Source organism: Schistocerca nitens, chromosome 2, assembly GCF_023898315.1.
Source record: "Schistocerca nitens isolate TAMUIC-IGC-003100 chromosome 2, iqSchNite1.1, whole genome shotgun sequence".
In the NCBI taxonomy this organism is placed as follows: Eukaryota; Metazoa; Arthropoda; class Insecta; order Orthoptera; family Acrididae; genus Schistocerca; species Schistocerca nitens.
Genome location: NC_064615.1, coordinates 1,155,539,455 through 1,155,562,935, shown reverse-complemented (window position 1 = coordinate 1,155,562,935; position 23,481 = coordinate 1,155,539,455).

The window sequence follows — 23,481 nt, the reverse complement described above, 5'->3', positions numbered from 1 at the left end:
AAACGTTACAGTGTAGGGGGAAGGAAGAGCTTTGCCACTACATGCCTTTTACATGAGGGTAGATGAACATTGCTCACTTCAGGTGGGCTCTCTGTATCTGCTTTAAGACTGGGAGAAGTTAAGTTGGTACTCCAAGCCGACACCGCTATACTACCCTCTGGCTCTAATGGAGCATGTTTGAAAAGAACCTGCAAAACTGGTTAATTTTCCACACTCATACAATAGGAAAAGAAGATAATGAGGGTAAGTTGCAGTAGAAAGGAACTAGTTATACACAAGGCATTTTCCTTCACCTTTGGCCATGCGACAAAGTTCCATTAGTACAAGAATTAAATGCAGTTAGTTGCTCAACAAATTGGGGTGCATATTGTACACAAACACAACAAACACTGTGAAAGTGGGACATGACTGAAGATCTGGAGGTGGTCAGCCAAGATGGCTCACCCCTCGTAATGATGTAACAGCAACTGTATATTGCCAATGGGAACTGGAGACCCTCACAGTGGAAGGCAGTGGCAGACACAATAGAGTCCTTCAATTGGTCCTCTGGTCAGAAACACCAGAGTGTATGAGGGTTGAATTAAAAGTAATGCCTCCACCTTTCTTAATTGAATTTGGATGGGAATATTTTAATAAATCAAACACAGAAATAATCCTTAGAATGTGATCTTTAATTAACAATATTCACTTATGCACATAATCACTAGCCAATTGGATACATTTCTGCCAATGATGAACAAGTTTCCTGAAGCCATCGTGGAAGAAGTGAACACTCTGTTTCCACAACCACATCTTCATTAGATGGCTAGTGATGTCCCCACAGATCATCTGTCATTGATGGCCAATGACATTGGGCCCAATTTGCTACAGAATGGCTGATGATTCTTCACTTCATCTTTATGAATGCATCCTTTGATCACATGAGGTGTTTTTGAAAATAGATTGGTGTAACATCTTAATACTTCTACCAGTTAATCTGGTATAAGTTTGGGCATGGTAACTAATGTTTGAATCTTGTTTTGAATTATAGTCTGTTAATGATGAAGATGCTTTTTCTCCTGGAGGCCAGCATATTCCTCAGAGCTATTTAACATTGAAGTTCCCTCCTTTCATTGAAAACAAATCAACCTCATATTGACAAATGCAACACTGCAATGACCTCCACACACAAATACTTACTATTTCCTCTTCTCTCTACTATTCTGCTTAGATACATTGACAAAGCTCTTCACAATCAAAAAACTAACCTGATGTTATGAAATCCAATTATTAATACACTCTACCTATATTCACCTTCTTGAATTCCAAAATTTAATAGTGCCTGAACTCTAATGGGTTTACTTTGATTAGATGCATGCCACTAACAAGAAATATAGGATTTGCAACTGGGTTATTCAGTAGTGAAAGTAGATTTTCTGAATTAGCACTGAATTCACTAATGCACCCATAATAGTATGCATATATCCATTTGTACTAAAGGCATCAAAATTTCTTTATCATCCTCTCCTTCCTCTCCATATAAATCTTTCACATCAATGACATGTTTACAATTGATAGTGTTTATTGTGACTTCTCACCCATTTCCAGCTTTAGTTTCATAGCTGATCATTTCCAAACCTTCATTTAGATTACCGAATCACAGCTTTTCAGATTACAGCCATGGTTTCTGACACATTCTGGCAATAGGTTTTGCTCTGTGTCTCTGGCGTTGGGTGGAATATTTTGTTTTGTACCAACTGTTTTTCCCAAGACCAAAATTTATTTAAGGCTGTGACTTCAAATTCTTCATTTTTGGACGTCTTTTGGATACACAAATATCCGAGACATGTGCTTCACATTTAATGTAGTTCATGCATGTATCTTACTTTATCCTATTCTGTTTAATGTCTCAGAAATATGTGTTGGGACTGTTTGATTAAGAGTGTGACTTGGAAACCTTGTTTTGGTTAACGATCTTGAAAATTTTGTGCACTCATTCCATAATCTACAATTATTTGAGTTGTGTTAACAATGTTGTCATCAAATTTGGCATTTTGTGGAGTAATCTCATCCAGTAGAGGCTCTTTACTTATTCCATCTATGACTGTACAGCATATTTCATCTGATTGAATGCCCAACTCGTTGCATTGCATATCTACACCAACAGTTAATTTAAAAAGTGACTCTTTGCTAACACGACAGGTATTCTTGACTTTCTCAGTTTCATCATTTTGCACCTGAATTTTATCATGAGTCTTTCTAGCTAACATTGTGTTTGCTCTCACTGTTCATTAAGCTGTGTGTTAAATTCATGAATTTCAGTTTGAATTCCTCGGGTCTGATATGGCACCTACTCTGGAGTTCATACTGCTTTTGATTAAACATATTAGTAAGATTCACTTGCAAATTACCTATGGCATCCATTAACTTACTCTAGTTGGCCTTCATTTTTTCCAGAATTTTTCTGTTTAATGACTAATTTTTGCACTTTCTTGACACCCACCAAGTGTCCTGCTGCTCTTTCACGGATTCTTGCTTGGCTACCGTGAGGGCCCAAGCCATTGCAGCATCTTCTTCCTTCTGTACGCACCTTTATCTTCTTGCTGTTCTTTCTCCCCTCCCTTGGGGAACATGTCTGGGGTGTTATTGGGAAGATCTTTCACATTGTCTGTCACTGACATAATAAAAGTCTCACCACTATTTTTTGTTCCTTTTTTCCTTTCTTCATTTACATTCTCCTGTCCATCTCTGCATCAGTGTTTCGGGCTCCTCTTTTTCTTCTTCCACTCTGTGCACTCCTGAAGACCAGCTCACGTGCCTGATGTATAACAGGTGACTGGGTAACATGGAATTACCAGCCCCGGTTTGACACATAGTCGTTTGCACAACCCACCGGAACAGGTCAGGCACACTTCAGGTCACATCTCCGGAATGCCTGACAGAGGGACCAATCACATAAGGCAGGTGTGCCCCCTTCTCAAGGGGGCTCCAGGTGGAAGGAGCTATCAGAGGCACTGGCAGTCACAGGGGATTTTCTCACAATGAGCTAATCATCACCCATGTTTTCCAAATGTAAACGGAATGAAGCTTCCGATCCAAAGACCCTTCCAGCTGCATCACAATTCCTCGTGGCTTCCCGTACTTAAGACGGTCATTCCTTTGGTACGGTAAATGCATTTATTATTCAGAAAGGTGTTGATGCAGTTGCTGGCTGTGTGAAATCCTGCTCTCATTTATGCAATAGCATTTTGCTTTTGGAGACTACTTTTGATTCTGAAGCATGACAACTCTTTGCAGCTTCGAGCATCCTAGTGTAAATAACACCACAGGGGAGTGACGGTCTGACTGGGGTAGAAATCCAGACATACCTCTCACATCAGGGTGTCATAGTGGTCCATTGAGTGAAGAAAAAACTAGATGCCTCCTTACTGCCCACACACAATCTCTTTCTCACTTTTGATTGAATGGTTCTTCGGGCAAAGATCAAAGCAGGTTATGAAGTTACCGCAGTCAGTCTGTGTGCTGTTACTAGTGTCACCATTACAGCCACACCTAGGAGTCTCGTCAACACCCTACCAAATGTGTAACCTGTGGTAGGGATGCTCACGAGGGCGAACGTCTGCCTCCTCATACCCACTGCATCGACTGCAATGCGACCGTGCCACCTCATCACGCGCCTGTCCCACATATCCCGATGACTCGACGAACGGGCTGATTAGAGGTGAGGGTGAAGGAAAAAGTGCCTCACCCTGTCACTTGCAAGTTCTTGGCTAGCCGGAAAACCTTCATTCTACCATCTGGCACGTACAGTATTGTTCTCACCACACTGCTCCGCAAAGTACGCGGCCACACAGACGTACGACCTCAAATTTAGTACTCCAGTTGTGAAGTTGCCCAGTGTCACGGTAACATCCCTGTCTCCTTCTCCAGCTGTGCAACTCTCCAGCTGGTGTGCACCACTGATCATTTTTCTGCACCGGACTCTGCAGGCTGACAGAAAGAGAAATCTGACGTTTCTGTAGACTTCACGGAGCAGCACCTTCCTGTCTCCATGGCCTGTAGCAGCAAATCTCTGAAGACCAGTACTCGGCAGCTGCCGAGGTGATACCCGTTCAGTTTTTCCTCATCGTGACTCCCCTCCAGTGGAACATTTGCAGTATTCGATCTGACAATTAGGATATATGACTGCAATCAGAATAGCAGCGTCCACTCATTCTCTGCCTTTGGGAAACAAAATTGCATCCTCACAATGGCTCAGAGCTCTCGCATTTATTTACGGTCCATTTTGACCTCTACCCCCCATCCCCCTTCCCTCTTAGGATGGCTTTTCATCTCGTGGGGAAGTTGTGCCGCTCAATATGGAATGATGTTCACAGTCGACCCATCTCCCTGACTACTTGCCCTTGAGCTGTTGCAGTCCACATTTCTCTTCCTCACTTGACCTTTTCTGTTTGTATCGTTTACATCCCTCCCTCATACAGTGCAATCGGGGCAGACTTACTCCAGCTTATTGGGCAGTGACCTCGTCCCCTTTCTGCTGCTCAGTGGCTTAAATGCATGCCATCTCCTTTGGCATTCTCCCAGAACCTGACTGAGTGGTGTTCTCTTGGCTGACCTTCTAAATCAATTTAACCGCTTCTGCCATAACACGTGAGCACCCACATTCCATTCAGACTCCACACACACCTATCCCCATGTGGACCTGTCCCTCTGCACTGTCCTGCTTGCCTGTCATCTCTAGTGGCCCATTCTCTCTGACACATACTCGAGCTACCATTTCCTGTGTGCTATCATTTTGTTGACTCCTACCCCGTCTTTGAACTCACCCAAATGGCTGCTTACTAACGTTGACTGGAGGCTTTATTCCTCCCTGGTGACCTTTGATGAACAAGATTTCCCCAGTTGTGATGACCAGGTAAAATATTTTACAAACATTATCCTTACTGCTGCAAAACATTCCATTCCTCAGACATTCTCTTTACCAGGCTGTGTTTCGGTCCCTTGGTCAACTGAGGTGTGCTACAAAGCAATTCTCACATGGAGTCGTGCTCTCCACATTTTTAACTGTTGCCAGATGCTACCACAAAAATTTTTTCTGGTGCTCCCAAGCTGCCAGATTCATGCATGTGGAAAGCGTTATGAGTTGTAGTGGAGAAGTGGTAGCCTCCACATGACCCATGTTTACTTTAAGTGATTTTGCTGTTTCCTCTTCATTTACAGTTCTCACGTTAAATGAAAACAAAATGAATTTCTGTGGTGGGGAGCTATCAAGTGAATTAAAATACATTCACATAATTATGGGAAGCTAAAGTGTGCTATTAGCTCCAGTTTTCTGATTTCACTTTATTTCCACATTTTTGGCAGTCAAGCATTAATCACCTTGCAGAACAATGAAGTTGTTTTTGTCACTCTGCTAAATAAATTTGGCTTTCATTATTTGTTTCCACAGGAGCAGTCAATTTATTTGAAATGAAGTGTTTCATTCCACTTTTTACTGAATTTCAAGTGTACTTCTTTATTGTCAGGTACGTATGGCATTATGCCATAATATAGAAGCAAACATGAGATAGTACATTATTAGTACTCCAAGAAAATTTGCACCCTGAAAACCAGACTGAAAAGCTTAACATCAGGTTCGGGCATACTTCATTGTGAATCTGGACATACGAATGTATACTTAAGCCGAATTATGCATTTTGGTATGGTATATGAAATTCCGATGCACCTGGAGTTTCCTCTGATGTCCTGTTTATTTTATGACTTAATGTCAGATCTCTTAATGCTTTATATACAGGCTTCCTACATCATTGTAGGTCTACATAACTGTTTCTGGCACACTCTGGCAAATGCTGAAAAGAACCTACTGCTAACAGGTCATGGGAAAATATCATGAATCAGTGACTGAAAATCGTTATTTTCAAAATAAATCTTCTTTTGGCAAGATGAATTATGTTATATGTTAGAATGTGTAATGAATTTCTTAAATCACAAAGCATTTGTCTCCCATTTAAAATGTAATACTTTGAAGAAGAATTTTGAGGCCAGAAGACGAGACATTTATGTCATAATTAAAAATTTACTGGCAATTTTTTGTGATGTATCTTAAATGGTAATGTGTGCAGAAAAAGGCCAATATTTCAATATTATATGTGAAAGCTTCACTTTTCTTGTAGTTTGTCAATCTTCAAGACAGATCTTTTATGTGAAAGCTTAGCTTTTACTTTAGCTACACTGTGTGTATTAATGTAAAACATTACCTTTTCTTATTTTCGTGTTTGCACTATTTAACAATGATGTTGCTATTGGCTGACTATGTCATGTGTCCTAAGCTCTCAATACCTGCTGTCATCAGCTGGTCATATCAAGTAACATGAGCTATGACCAGCTTACAAAAGCAGATCGCAATCACATTTTCCACTCTTCGAATACTAATGTGCTGTTTTTGGTGTAATTTGAATTTATACTTTCATAATACAAAATTATGCTGCATATCGTAATGTGAGAATATACAGTGTACATGTTGCTGCACATCGCAGATATATCAGAAACAGGACCTTTCTTCCCCTCTTGTTTCAGTTTTCAAAAGTGACAGGAAGTTATCTGCTGGAACCTTACCAATCAATTGAATGGTTACGTTTTCCAGTTCTGGGGAAAAGTACACTGTTACTTAACATGTGAAAAGTGTATTTTAACCAGGGGGAAATGTATTTTTAACTGTGAAATCAGGAAAAAATACGTTTTTTCCCCCCTGTATACACCCTGTTTCTCTTGTGGGAAAGCACTTTCTGCTTTATACATACAACCACATCTGGGCAGAGGGCACTTTTCCCGCACACTTGAATGAATCCTCTGTTATACCCATCATGCCTAAGCCGGGTATGGACAAAAACCTTCCTTCTAGTTACTGCCCCATTTCTCTCACCAGCTGTGTTTGCAAGGAGTTGGAATATATGATTCATGCCAACCTGAAAGGATGGCTTGAGTCTCACAAATCACTAACCACTGCACAGTTTGGATTTTGAGCATGCCTGTCTTCAATTGATCATCTCATCATTTTCTCCATCCATGTCTTGAATGGCTTTCTGCAGAAATCCCAGACTATGGCCATGTTTTTTCGGTTTGGAGATAGCCTACGATACATGCTGGAGGCCTGGTATCCTCTGTACTATCTACATCTGGGGCTTCTGTGGCCGCCTGCTCTCTTTCCTTCATGAATTTTTAAAAGACCAAGTTTTCAAGGTACATGTGAGTTCTGCCTTGTTGGACACCATTATCCATGAAAACAGTGTGCCTCAGGGTTCCATCCTGAGTGATCGTCATCCTCTTTGCTGTCACCATTAACCATATAATGGCCTGCCTCCAGCTGGGCGTCTGTGGCTCCCTTACCCTTGACAATTTTGCCATCTATTGTAGTCTTCCACAGACCTCTCTCATTCAGTGGTGTCTTCAGTGGTGTATCAATCATCTTTACCCATGCAGCATTGGCAATGGCTTTGGTTTTTCAACTGACAAAACTGTTTGTATATCTGACGGGGCAATTGGTTTTTTCCATCGCGCATGTTGCTCGTCTATCAGTTGACACTAGTAAATTCCTGGGGCTCATGCTTGGTCCTCCAACATGACTTACATGGCAGCCCACTTATGCAGTCCCTCAATGTCCTGTGTGTCCTCAGTGGTACTTCCTGGGGAGTAGATCGAACCACCTTTCTCCATTTGTACTGGTCCCATGTCTGTTCGAAACTAGACTATGTATGTAATGTTTATTCATTTGCATGTTCATCCCACTTATGCAATCTCAATACTCTCTACCATTGTTGTATCTGTTTGGCCACTGGAGCCCTTAACACTAGCACAGTTGACAGTCTGATGGTGTTAGGAAGCAGTAGTTTGGCAGCTTCTGCATACACTTTCTCCTCAGCAGATATGCATGACATTTTTCTGCCATGCATGGCCACAAACTCTATGCCTACTTCTTCGGTGACTCCTTTGATCACCTGTATGAGGTGAGTCCCTCTTCTCTGTTACCTCCTGGAGTTTGCTTTCAGCTCTTGCTCCAGCAGTTTAACTTCATGCTACCTGCAAGTTTCCCAATGGGTGGAAACCCTCCACCATCTTGGCTTGTGTGGCAGCCCGTGTCCACCTTGGCCGTCATTCGCTTCCTAAGGACACTACTCCAGCCTCACTTGATCGCCTTCATTTTCATGACCTTCAAACGCAGCTTCAAAGTATTACCTTTGGGTACACTGATGGCTTTCAGAATGAGCATGGTGTCGGGTGTACATTTGTGATTGGCACCAACATTTTTTGATATTGGCTTCCCAAACACTGCTCAGTATTTACAGCAATGCTTTTTGCCCTGTATCAGGCCATGAAGTTCACCTGGTAACACAGGGTTTTCAATCGCGTCATCTGCTCCAACTCTCTCAGTGACCTTCAAAGCCTCTGTGTGCCGTACACCATCCATCCATTAGTGCAATGGGTCCAGATGTCACTTCCTCACTCTTGATGGAACCACTGTAATATTCATGTTGTTCCTGGTCATGTTGTTCTGACAGGAAATGAGGCTGCTGATGGTACTGCCAAGGCAGCAATCCTCATATTTCAGCCCACTAATTCTTACATTCCCTCCAGTGATATCTGTGTTATCGTCAATTGGGGGTGGCATCACTTTGGCATCACCACTGGTCCTCCTTTCATGGAAACAAGCTCCAGCTTATTAAGCCTTTCCTAGCAGCTTGGAAGACCTCCTCTCAGCTCTCCCACCACAAGGAGATCATATTAAGTAGGTTGCATATTGGGTACCGTCTTTTCAACGTCACCATTTTCTGCACATTGTGCTCAACTTTTGATGGTCTGCCATTTCCTAACAGAATGCCCTTTCTTTAACTGCTTACATTCTCGTGTGCATTTGCCGTCTAGTGAATTACACACTGTCTGTTGACCCCATTTTACTTTTCATCTGTTGTAGCAATATGGTGAAGGACATTTAATTTTTAGTTCATGATCTCCATTTCTCTATGGCATATTTTATAGACCTTTGTTCACCTCCTGTTTTTAGCTGTCTTCTCTTCCATCGATTGTGATTAAAGAGAGAAGTTAAAAATGACTACAAGTTGTCTTCATGTTATACAGGTTTCACATGGGTGCGTATGATGCTACTTGTTTTTATGCCCTAAAACAAACAAAAAAAATTTCTTGACAAGATCGTTAAATTTTTTTGCGATACCGAAACAGTAAATAATTGCTAAAAATAGCCAACCCCATTTCATGATTAGCTGCGAGGTTTGAATCATGCATTGTCGGTTCTCGACTGCAAGTCTCACTATCTTCTGTTGCATTAATCATGGAATCCTCAAGTCTAAAATCTTGTTCTACAGTAACTGAGTCAGCAAATTATTCCTCCTCATCAATGCTAACACTTCTGTTATTACCTTGTCTTCCACAGTAAAATGTTTCCAATAACTTTTGTAATTGCTGTTTGTTATAACTGATGACTACATGTAACCTAAAAGTTCTATTGAAAATTAAACTGAGCTCAGCAGCTTTCGCATCAAGAATGAAATGAACTGTGAACTATGGTACGAGTGGGGCATCTATTTGATGCATGTGATGTTTCCAGTGTAGTTTGCAGTCTTGTGTGAGTGCCCAACGAGTTGGTGCTGTCAGCTCTCCTAACTCCTGGTTGTATAGGGTCACTGAATATCCCTGTGGATTTATGTGACTTTTTCTAAACTGCATAAAATGTATGTTGCTTAATTTGGCAGAAAGGGTGTTAACAGTCAACAAGTTAAAGAGTTTGGGTTAAATGTTGTTGTTGAATGTGTTTTACACATATTCTGTCACAATGCTGGTGTCATCTGCAAACATGGAACATTTGTCTGCACCATATAAACAGATAAAGGCAGGTAATAAGCATGGGGCTATTGAATCAGGTAACTTGTAAAGGAAACCAATTTGTGCAAATTCTGGAGTAGATGCCTTGACTTTATTAAGTGATTTAAGTTGCTGCATTACACCAAAAATATGTACCTCCAAGTTACTATTTTTGGTGATTGTTCTCAATGCAAGTTCTGGAATATTTGATTAGTCTTCTTTGATGGGGGAATTTGCAAAAGTAATGTTTAGTACCGCTGGTTTAGTAGCACTTGATCAGTAACATCACCATTGTTATCACAGATCAAAGGTACTGATTGTATCGTACCACGGGTGTATTTTCGATATGACCGGTATCTCTGTGAGATTTATGCAGAAATTCGTTGTGGAAACTATTAAAGGCATTTGCATTAAAGTACATGCCAAAGTTTGAACTTCTATAAAATTTTGCCAATCTTGTGTGCATGTAAGTTTGGTTTACTTGTTTCCATTGCTTTTTCAACAGTGATCTAACCTGTTTTGGGTATGATGAGTGATCAGTGCCATCTCTTATTAATTTATTTGTTATATATCTCCCAACTGCCATCAGTACTATTTCTTTCAAATCCAAGCTACACTTGGTGTATGCTTATATAGTCAGATTGGAAGGTGTGGAAACTGTCACTCAGGAAGGTGCTAAATTAATTTTTAACTGTATTTTTTATTTAAGTAGATGTATTGTGTGTTTATTTTAGGTGGATTGGGACATATTCACTCTCTTAACGAATGTTGAGGTCACCAATGCCTGTATCAGTCGTGATGCTCCCTACTTGCTCATGATTATTTCTTGCTAAGTGGTGAAGTATGTTTTGGCAACCATTTGCACTTTGAGTAGGCTCCTGAACTAATTGTTCAACATAATTTTCTGAAAAAGCATTCAGTATGATTTTGGATGATGTTTTATGCCTACCACTGACTATAAATGTGGATTTTCAACAATATATCAAGGGTAGATGGAGGTCACAACCAACTATAATGGTACGAGTGGGGCACCTATTTGAACTCAGTTTTCTTTGAACTGTTCAGTAGCTGTATCATCTGAGTCATAGGTTCCCTAAAACAGACCAGTTATTAATTTATTCCAATTGTCAACTATAACATCTACCCATACTAACCACGGGAACTATCTACTTCAATTTATTTAATAGAGACACTACCTCTGAAAGCAGAACCCAGAATCCCACCACTCGATGGTGCAAGTAGATGAATCTGCAACCTACATGGCCACAGAACCATCTTAGTATCTGGTACAGAGATGAGTGGAGGCACTGAATCAAAGGACCTCAGTCATTTCTGTCGATAATGCTGCAGATGGTGAGCTCCATCTTCATCTCACAAGCAAGACTGCAGTCTTTACGGCTTCAGCTAGCCACCTGAAACCAGAGAGAATCTCTTCTGGTCCAAAGCGGCACACATCCTTGGTTACAACATGATCGAGCCTACTCAATTGGCTGCACCCTGTGCTGTTCATGCCATCTGGGAACAACGTTCCCACATCTAGATTGACTTCTCCTGGTATGCACACAGTGAGTACTCTTGATTGCTTCCTCTCTTTGGTATCCATACCCACAAAGGGCCCCATTATGTGCGTAACACTGGTGCTTGCAACTGCACATAATCCCAACTTCTGTGAAAGCCCTGACCTTGCAGGCCAAGAAGCTACCTATGAAGTAGGGTGACTGCACATGACTCAGGGTCTTTGATGAACAAGTTTTGAGTGATGTCTGCAGTTGACAGATATACTGTGCAGGCACTGTGATCGACTCCTCAGAAAGTCTTTTGCTGCCCGCATCAACTCAGAACCACCTCCTACCCAACCACAAGTGAGAGGTTAACCTCGGTGTGGGGAGCACCCTGGGCAGCCACAGTAGTGAACCAATTGGGGGACACATGTCACATACTGGACATACACAGATCCCCATGTCGGACCCTCCTCCCCATAGTAAGCCGATTTGCAACACCCTCAAGCTGTGTGACTGAAGCCAAGACTCCTGGAGCTGTGAGTAGTGTTGTCCACTCAGCTGGAATCTGAACACACAGCAGTCAAAGTTGCTATCCACACTATGGAGGGTGGTGATACAATATAGTTAAATAACTTTTGTGTGTGTTTGTGTATGTGTTAGGTGCAGTTCCATGTTTCATTAAGTGTCTAAATAGCACAGGGGAAATTCAGAAAAAAGTCACACCTAAAGAGAAGCTGGGTACGCTTGTAGGACAAAACAGTGTACTTTGGTGTACTGCTGCAGTTATGAAACTGGCCACTTGACATGATACACGATGATTAAATATCTAGGCATAATGTTGCAAAGCAATATGAAATGGAATGAACACAGGTAAGCTAGTAAAGAAGGCCACATTTTGATTTGGATTTATTGAAAGAATTGTAGGAAACTAGTTCATATGTAAAGGAGACCACATATATAGTACTTCACATCATGAATGGTTTTCTGTGGAAATCCCAGACTGTTGCCATGTTTTTCGAGTTGGAGAAAACCTATGACACCTGCTGGAGAAATGGTATCCTCTGTACCCTGTACCCTCTACACATGTGGTTTCCATGGCCACTTGCCCCCTTTCTTTCAGGAATTTTTAAAAGACCAAATTCCCAAGGTACTTGTGGGTTCTGCCTTGACGGACACCATTCTCCTTGAAAATGGTGTGCCTCAGGGTTCCATCCTGTGCATCGTCCTCTTTGCTATCAGCATTAACCCTGTATTGGTCTGTCTCCCACCAGGCATGACTGACATCCTTTTCATTGGCGATTTTGCCCTCTACTGCAGCTCTGCATGGACTTGACTCATTGAATGGTGTCTTCAGTGTTGTTTCAATCGTCTTTACTCATAGAGCATTGACAATGGCTTTCGTGTTTCCACTGACAAAACCATTTGCATGAATTTCTGGTGGTACAGTTGGTTTCTTCCACTGTCCTTACATCTTGGGACAGTTGCTCTTCTGTTTGCTAAAACTATGTAATTTCTGGGGCTCATGCTTAATAAGAATCTCTCTTGGTCCTCTCCCATGTCTTAAGTGGCAGCCCACTGTTCAAATGGTTCAAATGGCTCTGAGCACTATGGGACTCAACTGCTGAGGTCATTAGTCCCCTAGAACTTAGAACTAGTTAAACCTAACTAACCTAAGGACATCACAAACATCCATGCCCGAGGCAGGATTCGAACCTGCGACCGTAGCGGCAGCCCACTGTATTTGATTCCCCACCATCCTACGTGTTGTCAATGGTAATTCTTGGGATGCATATCCAACCACCCTCCTTTATTTGTACTGGTCCCTCGTCCGTTCAAAACTAGACAATGGGTGTTTCATTTATGCATCTGCACATCTGTCCCTCTTACGCCGTCTCAATGTTATCAACCATCATGGCATGCATTTGGCCACTCCTCAGGGGCTCAGCATTTGTCTGCTGAGTATGGGCTTGGTGATCCGAAGTTTCCTAGCTGGAGACTAGTAAGTGCCACCAGCACTCTACCACCACAGCTCTGGGCATGCTTCGGCAGCCACCATGTGGTGCAGGGGTGGAATGTTGTGTGTTTTGGATAATAGGGGTCTTGGCTTCACCACCTGGACCATGAGGAAAGTACACACCTCTATAAGAAAAAAGAAAACCTCGCCCTCAACATGTGTTACATACTGATGAGGTGAATGGCTGTTGAGGTAAAACAGTCACTAGCAGGCAACTTCTGGGACACGTGCTGCTGCCCAGTTGTATTAGGCTTGCTCTGATATGCAGGGCACTGCCTGTGTTGACAGTTGTTTCCCTAGCATCCTGTGGGATCCCTATAGAATGGTCTCGTCAAACTATTACTCCTGACAGGATAGGTGTACTACCAGGTAATACACACACCCACTCATCAAAAGAGCTCAGTTGGTCAGTCCTCCCAAAAAGAAGTCCCATTATCATATGAACAGGGAATTAGTGTGCCATAACACTTCCACTGTAATCAAGTGAACAGGAGGAACCTTTGAGAAGGTCTCCCATTTCTATATTCATAAGGCATTGGAAAGTACTGCTGGGTTCCAAAAAGTGTCAAACAACTTTGCAATAAAACAACTGCTAATTGAAACTGCTATCTGGAACCAAGTATCTACGATCCTGGGATGTAAGTCATTACCTGTCTACCCAGTGAAGTCTGAGTTACATAACACCCCTAACTTTAGTAGGGGTGTGGTAACTTCCTCTGATATTTTGGAGGTGGAACCCACAGAGTTACATGATGAATGGAAAAATATGGGCATCACAGAAGTGCATAGCTGTAAGAAGCGAGTCAATGGAAAATTGGAAAAATGAGCAACATTTACTCTAATGTTTAGTACTCCAGAATTAGCTGAACATTCATTGCAGGCTATATCTGCCTTAAGGTTTGCCCATTTGTTCCTGACCCAATGTCATTCTACAAATGTCAACAATTTGGTCATACCACTATGGGGTGTTATTGGCAATTGTAGAGGCTCAGCTTATAAATCAGGCAATTCTTGTACACTTCCTCTGAAATGTGTAAACTGCTCCAGGGGTCACCCAGTGTGAAGCAGAAAGTAATAGGTTTACAGTGAGGAAAGGAAAATTCAGGAGTTGAAATTCAAGACACATACTCTATTGTGAGGCTCCTCTGGTCTTTGCTACTTCTGTTACTTCAGTCCTTAAGATGACAGTCACTAAGTGTGATGCCTCCATAGTAATTCAGACCATAGGTTCAAGTACGAGAACATGCACTTGCAGGTGTACCTGTGGGGGAAATGCTCCACTTGAAACTGAAGTTGTTTGAAAGCCATCAGCAATGGGATTGCCAACTAAGCCACATAAGAAGTCAACTAAGCCATCCCAACAACCCAAGCAACCACATTCTGCCATCAGTAAATAAAAATGTCCTTTGAAAAGTTGTTCCAAATCCGAGAAAGTGTACTTACAACTTCGGATCAGCAAGCTCCCCTCCTCTCTGATGGGTACTATGCTCTGGAGGATATGGACTTCCAGTCAGAGAAACCAGAGAGCCATGAACCGGCTAAAGTTCCCCCTGACATCCCCAATAAATCACTACCTCTGACGAAGAAAGAAAAGGACAACCATCCCTAAACAATGGCTTCCACAGGAAATTCTGTGTTGCAGTGGAATTTAAATGGATATCGTTCTGGAGGACAATTATAGAAATGGAAGAGAATGTAGATGATGATGAAATAGGAGATATGATACTGCATGAAGAGTTTGACTGAGCACTGAAATACTTAAGTCGAAACAAGGCCCCATGAGTAGAGAACATTCCATTAGAACTACTGATAGCCTTGGGAGAGAAGGCCTAGCAAAACTCTACCATCAAGTGAGCAAGGTGAATGAGACAGGCAAAATACCCTCAGACTTCAAGAAGACTATAATAGTTCCAATCCCAAAGAAAGCAGGTGTTGACAGATGTGAAAATTACTGAACTATCAGTTTAATAAGCCACAGCTGCAAAACACTAACACGAATTCTTTAAAGACGAATGGGAAAACTGGTAGAAGCCAACCACAGGGAAGATCAGTTTGGATTCTGTAGAAATATTGGAACACGTGAGGCAATACTGACGCTATGACTTATCTTAGAAACGTAGGTTTGCCTTTCCTTAATCTTTCTTCTATCATTTGTAGACTTAGAGAAAGCTTTTGACAATGTTGACTGGAATACTCTCTTTCAAATTCTGAAGGTGGCAGGGGTAAAATACAGGTAGTGAAAGGCTATTTACAATTTGTAGAGAAACCAGATGGCAGATATAAGAGTCGAGGGACGGGAAAGGGAAGCAGTGGTTGGGAAGGGAGTGAGACAGGACTGTAGCCTGTCCCTGATTTTATTCAATCTGTATATTGAGCAAGCAGTAAAGGAAACAAAAGAAAAATTAGGAGTAGTAATTGAAATCCATGGAGAAGATATAAAAACTTCGAAGTTTGCCGATGACATTGTAATTCTGTCAGAGACAGCAAAAGGCTTGGAAGAGCAGTTGAATGGAATGGATAGCGTCCTGAAAGGAGGATATAAAATGAACATCAACAAAAGCAAAATGAGGATAATGGAATGTAGTCGAATTAAGTTGGGTGATGCTAAGGGAATTAGATTAAGAAATGACACACTCAAAGTAGTAAAGGAGTTTTGCTATTTGGGGAGCAAAATAACTGATGATGGTCAAAGTAGAGAAGATATAAAATGTAGACTGGCAATGGCACGGAAAGTGTTTCTGAAGAAGAGAAATTTGTTAACATCGAGTATAGATGTAAGTGTCAGCAAGTCGTTTCTCAAAGTATTTGTATGGAGTGTAGCCATGTATGGAAGTCAAAGATGGATGATAAATAGTTTGGACAAGAAGAGAATAGAAGCTTTCAAAATGTGGTGCTACAGAAGAATTCTGAAGATTAGATGGGTAGATCACATAACTAATGAGTAGGTGTTGAATAGAATTGGGGAGAAGAGGCATTTGTAACACAAATTGACTAGAATGAGGTATTGGTTGGTAGGACATGTTCTGAGGCATCGAGGGATCACCAATTTAGTATTGGAGGGCAGTGTGGAGGGTAAAAATCGTAGAGGGAGACCAAGAGATGAATAGACTAAGCAGATTCAGAAGGATGAAGGTTGCTGTAGGTACTGGGAGATGATGAAGCTTGCACAGGATAGAGTAGCATGGGGAGCTGTATCAAACCAGTCACAGGACTGAAGACCACAACAACAACAACAACAACAACATTTCTCAGATTAGTCAGAATTACAGCTCCTGCTTCAGGAGAAATTGTTCTGCATCTGCTTACAAGAAACAAATTGTAAAATCAACAACACACCTGTATTACAGGGTTACCACTCATACATGAAGGACAATACAGGGCTAAAAGTGGTGTCACTTTTTCATTGACAACAAATGCTACTCCTTTCCTGTTTCCCTTACCATGATCATGCAAGCAATTACCATGAAAGTTCTTGCACCCTTTAATATCACAGTGTGTTCTCTATACCTTCCACCTAATGATGCACTGGGATGCAAAGGCAGGGGTAGAATTCTTCCAGACACTCCGAATCTCATTCCTCCTTGTGGGAGACCTCAATGCACACAACATGCTATGCCCCTTGGCTACTACTTTCTCCATGGTATGGATGATGGAGCATCTCATCCATTCCTTCTGAATGCGAGTCAGATGACACACTTTCCCACAGGTATAGGGTCTCTTTCAGCCACTGATCTTGGTTTTTGTTCCCCAGCTATTGCAGACTCAGTTCAGTGGGAAGTGGCTTCAGATTTACATTCTAGTGACCACATCCCAGTGTGGACCTGCCTAACAAGTAGGATGTTGGCTAACAGGAGACCACGCAGATGGATGTTACAAAGGGCGAACTGGTTGCTGTACAGTACAGGAGATGGCGACCCATATCATTTGTGAGATATAATCCACTGCTGCAGAGCCCATCCCTGGGTCTAGTAACCACCTCAGACATTGGCCACAAACTTATTGGAATGATGACTGTCGATTGGCAGTCAGGGCCAGACGAACAGCTCTGCAGAACTTCAATTACCGTCCAACTACAGAAAACCTTAATGCCTTTAGATCTGCATGAGCACATGCCAAGTGAATGATAAAAGAACAGAAGTGCTTCCTGGAGGGAATTCACGACTCCCATTAATCAGTCCACTTCAACTGCGCAAATTTGGGAATCAGTAAGGTGAATTTCATCAAGGGCAGTACATGTCCCCTTATGGCCTTGTTAAGTAATGGTGTCTTGGTGGACACGCCAGAAGACTTAGGAAAGAATTGCTCAGCTGAAACCTAAGCTGTTACTATGTTATCCAGACAAGCTTCTGCTTTTCGAGTATTCTCTAGGGTTGCAGAGATGAGGAAGCTCTGTTTCTTCTTGCATAATGAAGAAATCTACAGCCCACTGTTCTCCATGTTGGAAGTGAATCAGCTTTGTCTGCAGTCAGAGACACTCCTACAGGACCTGATGATTTCCATTATGCCACGATTCGTCATCTGTGCCCTGAAGTGAAAGGAGAGCTTCTCTCTTGTTTCAATCAGATCTGGTTTGATGGACAGTATGCTACGACTTGGAAGGAGACAACATTAATTCCTTTCTGGAAAACAGGCAAGGACTGTAGCATGCTTATGAGTCACCAGTGTGTACCTCTTATCACTCTGGATTTGGCGACGTATCCTTGTGGCTCGACAGGCACTGAAAATCTCAACGTCACCTCGGTCATCACCTATATTTCAGTGGTCCAATGAAACATTAAATGGCTGTTCAGGAATTGGCTTCATGCAACCAAGCCAGGGAAGGAACTCATTGCTGCCTTGGCATCTACAGAGGCCCAAAGTGATTTTTAGCTTGACACAGTACAAGAAAAATTGTACTCCAGATTTTGTTTTTACAACTTTGTTTCTGTCCATTTTAAGTATGTACCACAGTTAAATCTTAGTTTATACATATGGATCCCAGCAAGATAATGCCCTCAGTTGTTCTGCTGTTTTCCCTGATAGGGTTTTTAAAGTGTGTCTTTCGGAACAATTTACAAATTATGAATTGGAATTATATGATAATGGCTGTGAACCCTCTACAGCGATATCATAATGCCATATAAGTTTTCTTGTCTGTTCTGACTCATTTGCTGCACTGCAAGCATTTCACGAAATGTATCCAGTTGACCAGCTCTTCAGGTCATCCATGACTCATTTCAGTTATGTGAAGTTTGAATCTCAAATTCAGTTGGCAAAAGCAGTTCAATGCAACTCTCAAAACGTCTGGAGACAATAAAGTTTGAAAGTCTCCGACCTCCTTTAATATGTTGAAGTGAGGTCACTTCTTTTTGACAGGTTGTGTGACTGTGTAGTAGAATGCTTGCCTACACTGTGTTTGTCTAAAATTTGAGCAGAGCTAGGGGCTGAACTTGTGCCAAAGTTGCATATTTCTTGGACATCCCATGGAGTGTAAAATACATGAGGATGAAAACAAATTTAGTTATTAATGCTTTTCTTCAATTTTAGGAATCTTTTACAACATATCAGTAATTCTTTTGTAAAAGATCAGTAATTACAAAAGTATATTTGCAATGAAATATTTTGTGTGTGATATGTAATTATAATATGGAGGTTTGCATTTTTGACAAAAATAGCAACTCGATATGATACCTTGCAGATAATTGCTGATTTTTATATTTAAATGACTTAGTGTTTCAAAGTGAATGGAAAAAAGGGAAACAATGAAAAAATAATGCCTGAAATGAGACACGAACCAATTACTACGAGACTCACACACAGATTTTTTTTCATTTTTGTGTATTTTAAGTTCATGTAACTGCTGGTAGGACAGGAGCCTTCATTTAAAAATTTGCAACAAGTGGGTGTTGAACCTGAAACACCTACATGGTAGGTTAGCATCCTACTGCATGACCTGTTGAAAGAGAAGGACCTCACTATACATATTAAAGGCAGCCAGTAAACATAAAAGAAGTTTTCTTGAGAATTATTGACAACTGCTCTGAATTATTTTGGGAAATTAATAATGGATTTCAGCACATCAGCTACAGTAAACATAAAAAATTGCAAAAACTCATTCACCACACTGTCCCCCTATTAGACCCTTTTTAATTGGAGCACTTCATTCTTGGTAATCCATTCTTACTGTTTCTTCTGGGTTGTTGTACATATTTCCTCCATATGGTAATGGTTGGCATGTTATGATCAATGAGGGGCTTTATCTGTATATCACATATCTGGGAAACTTGTGTGGATGTGTGCCCATATTGGTTAAGCACGATTTGTCATTCTGGGAATGAGAGGTCCAACTCTCTCCTCTCTGCTGGCCAATGGAAGATGTTCACGAGTTAAGGTAGTTAGCAAGCAGCAAGCACCGCACTTTCGGGAGGTGTTTCACACTCTGTGCAGATCAGAGTGGTACCGATCCTGTGCTGTCAGAGAGGTGGTTCACGAATGGGCACTTCTACATGCTGTGTTGAGTACTTCTGCTCTGTGGTGCTATGGATGAAGGGCAGGGAGAAAATGTGACTACAGTGACATTGATGAAATGCTTGCCATGATACGATGGATGTATATTCTCTTGTCTGACTGGAATACATGCAGATGTTGTCCATCTGTCATCTAAAATTGTATGTTACAAGCAATACATAGAGTTCAAACTATCTTGGTGTCTTACTCCAGTGGATACATTGAGCAGCAGAAATCTCTTTCAGCACCTTTTGACACATGAGGAAAAAGTAGTGAGCTCAGAAGAGCTGATCCACACAGAGAAGCAGAACCCTTCCAGCACAAGAAATATGGTGACTAATATACATACTGCAATTACTTTGCAGAATTAACCTATGAAAATTCTACTGATTGACTGACCGATTTTTACCTATTGACACCTATCAGTGAGAAACTACTACTTCTTTTCCTTCAGTGTTTGTCCCGCGTGCCTGTGGGGTCCGCTACATGGCTCCATTGTCTCCATTTTGCTCTATCACGGGCTGCAATCTGGGTGGATGTTAATGCATTTAAGGTCTTTATGAATCATATCAGTCCATCATTGCTTAGGTCTTCCTTTGAGTCTTCTGCTGATGACTTCAAGTGTCTAACCCACTTTGTCAATAGAGTCATCACTGGCCTGTAAAAGCTGCCCAAACCATTGAAGACGACTCTAATGCATCTTGTGTTGGATCAGTGCAACACCAAACTGTTTCCAAATGCTGTTATTGTAAACGTCATCTAACTTAGTGCAGCCCACTGTCCAACTTAGCATCTTCGTTTCCATTACACTGAAGCAACATTCTGTCTCAACTGTAGTTGGCCAGCACTCAAAACCATACAAGGTGACTGGTCAAATGACAGATAATTTAAAATCAAAAATCTATCACACTTTCATCCTGCGGTTGAAACTGACTCCAGTTGTTGTTTGCCACTTCATCCAGGCTGTCTGATTTCTGGTGTTGACCTCTTCGGTGAGTTGGTCAGCAACAGTGATCGTGGAATGAAGGTACTTAAACTTACTCACACGATTCAGATCTTCACCATTAATTAAGATGATTCTCATTTCATGTCTGTCTGCGATCATGTACTTGGTTTTCTTCAAATTAAGGCACAAACTGTGTTGTGCCACCTGGTCACTCCAGTTTTGAGTCTGGCTCTGCAGATCAAGCTTCTTTTCTGCTGCCAGTATCACATCTGCAGCATCAAGAAGGGTCCATGGTAATGCCTGGTTGCAGGTCAGCTGTCAAGGCGTCCTATCACCAAGAAACATTTCACATAAATACATTAGCATGTGCATCTGGAGGAGAATGTTCCACTTAGTTATTAATTATTTGTGTATTGCCATCATAAAGGCTCTCCTTTGTGGCTAAAGTCGTTAGTAGTATGACACATCAACATGTGTAAATTTCTCTACATAGTAATCTACGTTTTCTCTACTAATTCTCTAATTCTCAGTATCAAAATACTTTATAATTCAATAAAACTTAAGGACAGCTCCTAATGTGATTACATACGAAAAAAGAAATACAGACAAAAGTAATGAAACAAAAACAAAAAGGAAAACTCTACTAACAAGGGAACCTCCCCATAACACCCCCCTCAGATTTAGTTATAAGTTGGCACAGTGGACAGGCCTTGAAAAACTGAACACAGATCAATTGAGAAAACAGGAAGAAGTTATGTGGAACTGTGAAAAAATAAGCAAAATATACAAACTGAGTAGTTCATGGGAAGATAGGCAACATCAAGGACACTGGGAACGCAGGAGCGCCGTGGTCTCGTGGTAACGTGAGCAGCTGCGGAACGAAAGGTCGTTGGTTCAAATCTCCCATCGAGTGAAAAGTTTAACTTTTTATTTTCAGTTTATGTGACAAACTCTTATGTTTTCATCACTTTTTTGGGAGTGATTATCACATCCACAAGAAAACCTAAATCGGGCAAGGTAGAAGAATCTATTTACCCATTCGCCAAGTGTACAAGTTAGGTGGGTCGACAACATATTCCTGTCATGTGATGTATATGCCGTCACCAGTGTCATATAGAATATATCAGACGTGTTTTCCTGTGGAGGAATCGATTGACTTATGACCTTGCGATCAAATGTTTTTGGTTCCCATTGGAGAGGCACGTCCTTTCGTCTACTAATCGCACGGTTTTGCGATGCGGTCGCAAAACACAGACACGAAACTTATTACAGTGAACAGAGACGTCAATGAACGAATGGACAGATAATAACTATGCAAAAATAAAGAAGGTAAAATTTTCACTCATGTGAAGACTTGAACCAAGGACCTACCGTTCTGCAACTGCTCACTCTACTACGGGACCACGGCGCTCCTCTGCTCACATTGTCCATGATGTTGCCCGGTGCTCCCCTGCTCACATTGCACATGATGTTGCCTATGTAGCCCATGGACTTCTCAGTTTGTATATTTTGCTTATTTTTTCACAGTTCCACACAACTCCTGCCTGTTTTCTCAGTTGATCTGTGTTCAGTTTATCAAGGCCTGTCCACTGTGCCAACTTATAATTTAATCTGAGGGGGGTGCGATGGGGAGGTTCCCTTGTAAGTAGCTTCTTAAGTAAATTTCTCAAGGTACTTGCTGTTTGTGCTACCTGTGTGCATCTTTGAGTTTTGCCTACACTGAGCGGAAAAAATGACTACAATTAAGTCATTTGTAATTAACTGTCCTGTTGTTACCTCATTTAGCAGAAGCATACTTGCCATTGTTGTTACAACCTATAACTAAAATATTCCAGAATGAAATTTTCACTCTGCAGAGTATTGTGCGCTAATATGAACTTCCTGGCAGATTAGAACTGTCTGCCGAACTGAGACTCGAACTTGGGGCCTTTGCCTTCCTAATATTCCAGTAAGTTTCAGCACTACTGCCATCCTTTCATAGCACCTCCTCATTCGCATATTGTCTCTCACCCATCTTCTCTATTCTGCAGTTCTCACTAACAGCCATATTTATATATGCAGTAGCTTCTAAGAACTCATTTAGTTCATTGCTAAAAATAATGTCTGTGAAGGAGAATGTAAGAATGTGGTGATTACCCCCAGCAGCAGGTGTGCCCTTGCATGAACAATGCAACATCCGAGCACAGCTGGAAGCAGCAGCCACAGATGGTGACAGCAGTGTAGACCTGAATCGTAACATCGCCAACAGCATACCTGGGTATCTACAAGTGGCTCCAGGAGATCATCCCACAGACAATAGATGTGATGGCCTCCAGGAAAATATCCTTGCTGTGCCGGTGCCTAGTATCTCCACTGAAAATCAGAATGTCAACTGTGCTGGTGCCTTAGGATATGGAGTGTGTGTGTGTGTGTGTGTGTGTGTGTGTGTGTGTGTGTGTGTGTGTGTGTGTGTGTGTGTGTGCGTGCGCGCGTGTACGTGTACTGAATCACTCATATACAGAGTTGCTATTCATGGGTGCTTTATTCCCACAACATATAATATGAATAATGCCAGATATAATTTTCAAACAATCTTGGAATATATAGTATACGCACTTGTACTTATGCTCTGCTCTGTCACATACAAGTACAGTGCCGATGGGTCAGTACCTAACTGCTCACACCCTACTGTCTTTCCATTA